Here is a 6,684-nt window from a genome sequence, read left to right as displayed (position 1 = left end):
CAGAAGCTCTTTAGTTTAATTAGATCCCATTTGTCAATTTTGGCTTTTGTTGCCATTGCTTTTGGTGCTTTAGACATGAAGTCCTTGTCCATGCCTATATACTGAATGGTATTACCTCTTTTTGTTAGTTTTCCTTCTAACAGTCAGGACCCTCAGCTGCAGGTCTGTTGGAGTTTGCTGGAGGTCCACTCCAGATCCTTTTTGTCTGGGTATCAACAGCGGAGGCTGCAGAACAGCAAATATTATAGAACGGTAAATGTTTCTGCCTGATCCTTCCTCTGGAAGCTTCATCTCAGAGGGTACCCAGCCGTATGAGGTGTTAGCTGGCCCCTATTGGGAGGTGTCTCCCAGTTAGGCTACTCGGGGGTCAGGGACTCACTTGAGGAGGCAGTTTGTTCGTTCTCAGATCTCAAACTCCATGCTGGGAGAACCACTACTCTTTTCAAAGCTGTCAGACAGGGATGTTTAAATCTGCAGAAGTTTCTGCTGCCTTTTGTTCAGCTATGCCCTGCCCCCAGAGGTGGAGTCTACAGAGGCAGGCAGGACTCCTTGAGCTGCGGTGGGCTCCACCCAGTCTGAGCTTCCCAGCGGCTTTGCTTACCTCCTCAGGCCTCAGCAATGGCAGACGCCCCTCCCCCAGCCTCGCTGCTGTCTTGCAGTTTGATCTTAGACTGCTGTGCTAGCAGCGAGCGAGGCTCTGTGGGCGTGGGACCCTCCAAGCCAGGTGTGGGATATAATCTCCTGATGTGCTGTTTGCTACGACCATTGGAAAAGCGCAGTATTAGGGTGGGAGTGTCCCGATTTTCCAGGTATGTCTGTCGCAGCTTCCCTTGGCTAGGAAAGGGAATTCTCCAACCCCTTGTGCCGCCCGGGTGAGGTGATGCCCCGCCCTGTTCCGTGGGCTGCACCCACTGACTGACAGGCCCCAGTGGGATGAACCCAGTACCTCAGTTGGAAATGCAGAAATCACCCATCTTCTGCATTGCTCATGCTGGGAGCTATAGACTGGAGCTGTTCCTATTCGGCCATCTTGGAACCTCTGTAACTTTTTTTACTATCAGATCTAAAACTTAGTTTTTATGAAACTTTAAGTCTCCTGGACCTTTGTTTGGGAATAGGTGAGTGTGGAGTAAGGGAATTGGTGAGAGTCAGCAAAAACCAGGTGTTAGGGAAGACAAGAGACTCTCTTTTTAGCATTTTTAGGCAAAAGGGTCAGGAAGAAAGCTGGTCTTTCTTATTATCCTTGTAAATTCTTCATGGTTTTTAAAAAGAGGAGACTTAATTAGTTTATTTTTATTAACTATGATCCACTTGAAGATATTTATTTTGAGAAATCTATTTCATGTTCACTGACAAAAGAACTTTCCAGGTTGTTATAAATGCATGTCCATGGAATTTAGTATTTTCGAAAAGGTCCGATAGAAATGTTTTTTTATCCATGAATGCCTCCATATCTGCTCTAACCACAAGAGAAAAAAATGCCTTTAAGTTGACCCTTCGTAGCATTCAGAAAACCACTCATTTTTTACTTTTAGCAGGATAACTAAGGAAGACCGTTCTATTTTTAGTTTTACAAGGACAAGTAGGAATTGCAACTTAGTCTCTATCAATACAAGAGTAGTACTTTACCCTCTTGTATAAAAGAAACCATTTATTAATGGTAATGCAATATAGCTTTATTTAAACCAAAAATACCTATAAGCCAATTAGTAATGCAGTCATTTAAAAATTATCTAATTGGTAAGCTGATTTTTTTTCTCCCATACGTTGTCTACCATTAAGATTCCACCATGAGGTTGGAGTCTGGAAGGAGAGGATGTGACTTAGATGAAGTGGAAAGCATGAAAGTTGCCCCTTCTGGTTCCAGGGGATTGTGGGGGAGAAGGGAAACAGACTGAAGAGAGATGAAGGGGGAGGATCAAGTGGCCTAGCCCCCGCTCTCTGAGCTTTGACCAGAATGGGAGCATCCATGTTGAGGGGCTTTGCCTTGTTTCACATTTGGGGCTCCAGAGGGAACTTCTATACCAACTGGGAGCGGCCACAGCAGAGATCTCTGTGGCACAGCCTGCTTGCACAGACTATGGGCCTGAGTTCAGTTTTCCTGAGTTGTCCTTGGTTTGTAGGTGGCAAAGATGAAAAGTCCCTGTATATTGCTGAAGGGGCATGAGGAAGGTGGGCCTGCTATGGGGTCTGCTATGGTGAAAGTGGCACAGCTTAGGTAGGCATTATAGGTCAGGGCTGGATAGGGAAAAGGCAGTGTCTTAGAGGAGTCTTCAGCATCAGTTGAAAGCCACGGCAAGGCTGAGCCGTCTGAAAGAGCATAACCTGGTTCTGATGAAGCTGAGAGATGAAACCACCATGATGTACCCCACTGCACTTCAGCAGCACTGGCTAGAAGAAGGCACAGGGATGGGACCAGTCACCCTTGAGCACTCACCAGGCAGCACTGTGGAATAGCCACTCAATGGCAAAGAAAAGCAGTGGTCCAGGTTCCATCACAAGGATTTGAGGACTTCATGTCACCTCTGCTGTCATTGAACACCCAGCTATTGTCCTTGTTCTATGAACCCAGATGACAAAAAAGAGAGGCTCCGGAGGAAGGTGGTGAAAATTTGAGAGATTAAACTACTGAAAGAGATTTAGTGCTTATCTAAAGAGGGTATTTAAATTATTTCAGTAGATTAAGTTTATTGGAGTGGCCTAACAGTTAGTGGTTTCCCTTCCCCACAATGCCTGACAAATGGGAGCACATGAAAGAAATCTGATTCATTATACACCAAAAAAATTTACTGTACATGTTCTCTACACATCTAAGTGTAGTATAAGTATTTCTGAATCCTTATTTATACAACTGCTGTAAATAAATACAAGTATTTTATGTATAGAAACTAAAGACCTTTAAAAAAGCAGAACCCTGTATTATGAAAAGATTAATGAAAACTCCTTTAGTGGTTTCTTCCTAGTTTAAGTTTATGATTGATACTGCCTCTACTTCAGATAAGAAGTAGAGATAGTTAACAACAGAATAAGGGTAGCTAATGCTGACTGAGTGGTTCTTCTTTCTGCTAGGCACTGTTTTAGATGTTCTAAAATATATTGTTGAATCTACAAGGCAGCAGCATTGTATTATACCTATGTGACAGATGAGAGAAATTAGGCTGGGTGGAGCAACTGGCCCAAGTCTTCATAGCTAGGAACTGGGAGAGTTGGGCTACAAACCTACTTAGCTTTCAAAGCTTGTGTTTTTCACTACTATGCTATCAAAATAAAAACTTAAGTACCTTAGGGAAAGAGGCAACAATTATATCCAAAGAAGGCTAGCATAGTCTTCATAACCAAACATTAAATTTAGTTTACCAAACATCCAGAGCAACTAAAACTTATCTTTGTTTATCAGATGACCAGGAACTGAACTCAAAAGGAAATTATGAAAAGTAACATTGGACATTCTGCTTGATAAAGTTTACAAAAATTTTGCCTAAGAGCTCAAGAAAATAAGCATATCTGCTAACTAAGAAAATAAAGGGAGCTTGGACTTTTTGCAATGTGTCAGATATTATGCCAGATCCTTCACATGAATTATCTTCTCTAATGCTCATAATAAAGGCTCTGAAGGTAGGACTTTATTGTTCTTATTTTACAGATAAGGAAACTGAGGCTCAGGCAAAGCTTCTTGAGGCCCTGTAGTTAGTAAAGGGTAGAGTTGGGATTTGATCTTGCATGCTTTACCATATCACATCATACTGCCTCCTGCTACTACAGAATACCACGATGTTCATCAGATGGTCACTGCCAGGACCAAGATGCTGCTAATGTATACTGGAACAGCCTCACAGTTTACCTGTGATTCCATCCATCCTGAGTGGTCTGTGCCTATGTTCTTACTTGTTATACATTTTAAATATCATCTCTGTCAACTTCCAGTGAAAAGGTTAGGGAGTCAAGATATGTCCTAAACCAGTGAGAGCAATCCCTGCTTTGAAAGCACTTTTGCACAAATAGAAATATATAAATAAATTCCAAAAATGTAAAGCCATTATTTCAAATGATTTTAAATGGCCAAACTGAAAGTTTTGGCAGCTGAGTGACTTTATGGAAAAAAATAAATTGCTGATGAATCAGCAATTTGGTTAAAGTCCTTTGTCTGGGGAGTGGGAATCAATAAAATGGGAGGATCAGAAAAGAGCAATTTATAATCATTAGGTTTGCTGTAGGTCACATTTTGTTTCTGATGTATGGTATCAAGGGATGTTAGTGGTGAATTTAAGTGCTAGGCATAACCCTGGGGCCAAGCAAATGGTGGGCAAGTATAGGAAATAGGAGTCTGGCTCAGGCAGAATGAGTGGGAACTGAGGGGAGCCACTCTAGTAAGCATGAGTTCAATGAGGATGCCAAGCAGGTCCAAGTATGGCCTGACTATCATAAGGTGAAGAAAACGAAAACAATTGAAGACATAGTAAATGCCTGCTGAAGTTTTAACAGAAACACAAGTTTTTCCCTTGGCCCTTCAACTCATGGGAGAGTCTTTTAGAAACAGCACAAGTGTGCTCTTTGTTTCTTCCTCCATCTTGTTGTACAGAATGTGGATACTGAACGTGGTCCATCTTGGACCATGAAGTCAAATCTCTACAGAATGGAGCAAGAAGATTGAGAGAACTTGATCTCTGCACCAAACCATGATGCACCATACTACCTTTAGATCTCTGATATGGACTTTGATTTGGGGGGAATAAATTTCTGTGCTACCTGAACCATTATTGTGTTGGTTGTTGATCACCTGCATCTGAACTTAATCGTAACTAATAAATACCACTTACCATAGGTGAGGCTTACCAGGAAGCAGACTGCAAGGAAGATTGGTATGAGGAAGTATATTAGGGGGTGCCCTTGGAATCCACAATCGTGGAAGGGAAGGAGGCAGAATTGGACAGATGGAGAAGATGAGCTGTGATGTAATCACAACAAAGGCACCAGCTGACTACATGAAAAACTCTCATGCTGGCATGGTCATTGAGAGTTGTCCTGAGTAGGGGACAGGTAGCCCAGCCTTTGTGTGCTCATGCTGACCAGTCATTCTCTGTGGGCTGCATCCAGGGAAGGGAGTGTGACTTTGGTTGAGGTAGATCTTTATATTCAAAGAACTTCCCAAAGAGGGGTGACAGCTGAGGTCTTACAACAGGTTGGGGAACCTGTTCCTGGTAGTTGAACAGGATGGCATGGCACAGCCCCCAGTCTACCACTTGTCCTTATTTTAAGATGATGTATTTTTGAGTTATTGATGGTTTAAAAGTGGTACTCAATCAGTTTTAATGCTTTCAGTTGCAAGTAACAGAACATCCATCTTAAAGGAAAGGGGCAAGCTTGCAGGAAAGGATCTTTAAGTCATCTACATTTGGGTATAAATGACAGCCACAGAATATTTACCCTCTTTTGGAAGTAATTTTATCAGTAGACCAAAGCTTTTAGCTAAAAGCATGAATTTCAAACAATAGGACAGTCATTTTATAGGAACAAAATAAATAATTTCAAAGAAACTATTACTTTCTCAAAGACTAGACTGCAATTGTGAGCCCCTGAAGTATCCACAGATCCTGAGGAGTGCCCAACTGTCTTAACAAGGAAACAGAGAGTCAAGAAGTTTAGTGAGGTCAACAAGAATCCTGCAGCATCTCATCTTCCAGATCTGCAGCAGCTTGTGCTGCAGTCCTACTAAGCTGAAGGCTTAACCATGTCTGCCAGTTCAGGGTATAGAACCCTGGTTACTATTTCTTTTCCTTCTTTCTTCCTGTAGTGGATATTCTCCTTCAGTGGCCACACAATGTCAAAGATTCTCCTTCATTTTAGTAATTTTCTACATTCTGTGTACTACCTTCTCAATGTAGAAGCCAGAAAACTTATACATGCTCAGATTCCTGTATAGAGTGAAATCATGTGACCTATATTCTATGAATCATATGTGTCTACATGAGACCCAGATTTCTTCAAGTGCAGTGTGACCAGATAGTCACAGACAGTGGGACTGACCTTCTGGTACTTTATCCTGAGCATTATAGATGTTTAATGACAATGACAGTGATATACCCCCAAAAGCACCCCCACTCCCACCTCATCCAAAGTGTGGTCTGGGCACTGGGTTTGGCTATGTGGCCTCAGAGTCTGGCCTCTGATTCTCCCAGAGAATCTGTGAGCTATTAGTTATTGCTTAACGAAACTCTCCACCTTACTTTTTTCTTAGGCTAGCTATAAAGGATTCTATTGTTTGCAGCTAACAATATACTCCTGAAAGGCAAATACAGTCAGTAAGGGCCCATATCAGCCAAATCCCACCTTACAAGAAGTAATATATTCTGAATTTTTTTCACTCGTTAATATCCTGATTTCTGCTTTAAATCTATAGCCTTAACCTTGTACCACATGTCTTACGTTCACTTTCTCTTTCCTATAAGGAAATGGTGCTAACTGAATGACATGGGTGTCAGCAGAACGTGCTGTAGCTTTACAACAATGCTTTGTAATATTATGAGATAGCTTTGTTCCTTTTCCTTTTTGTTTCTGATCTGTTTTTGTTTTTCAGGCAGATAAAATTGCTAAGGTAGTCTTCAAAGGCAAGGCATCAAAATGGTCCTTTTTTTTTTTTTTTGAGACAAGTTCTTGCTCTGTCACCCAGGTTGGAGTGCAGTGATG

At 41.8% G+C, this 6,684-nt stretch overlaps 1 long non-coding RNA gene across 1 annotated transcript in view; it reads left to right on the top strand.

Annotated features, from left to right (window-relative positions):
• LOC105508444 overlaps window positions 1-4,119 on the top strand; it is a 14,570-nt gene extending 10,451 nt beyond the window's left edge. The window contains exon 2 of the long non-coding RNA XR_001001269.1: window positions 3,783-4,119. This is a non-coding gene — a long non-coding RNA (uncharacterized LOC105508444). The remainder of the gene's footprint in view (window positions 1-3,782) is intronic.
• Window positions 4,120-6,684: the final 2,565 nt, after the last annotated feature.

The sequence above is a fragment of the Colobus angolensis genome, unplaced genomic scaffold, assembly GCF_000951035.1.
Source record: "Colobus angolensis palliatus isolate OR3802 unplaced genomic scaffold, Cang.pa_1.0 Scaffold162, whole genome shotgun sequence".
Lineage (NCBI taxonomy): Eukaryota > Metazoa > Chordata > Mammalia > Primates > Cercopithecidae > Colobus > Colobus angolensis.
Note: the sequence above shows the minus strand (reverse complement) of the source record. Positions and strands in the feature narration are given on the sequence as shown.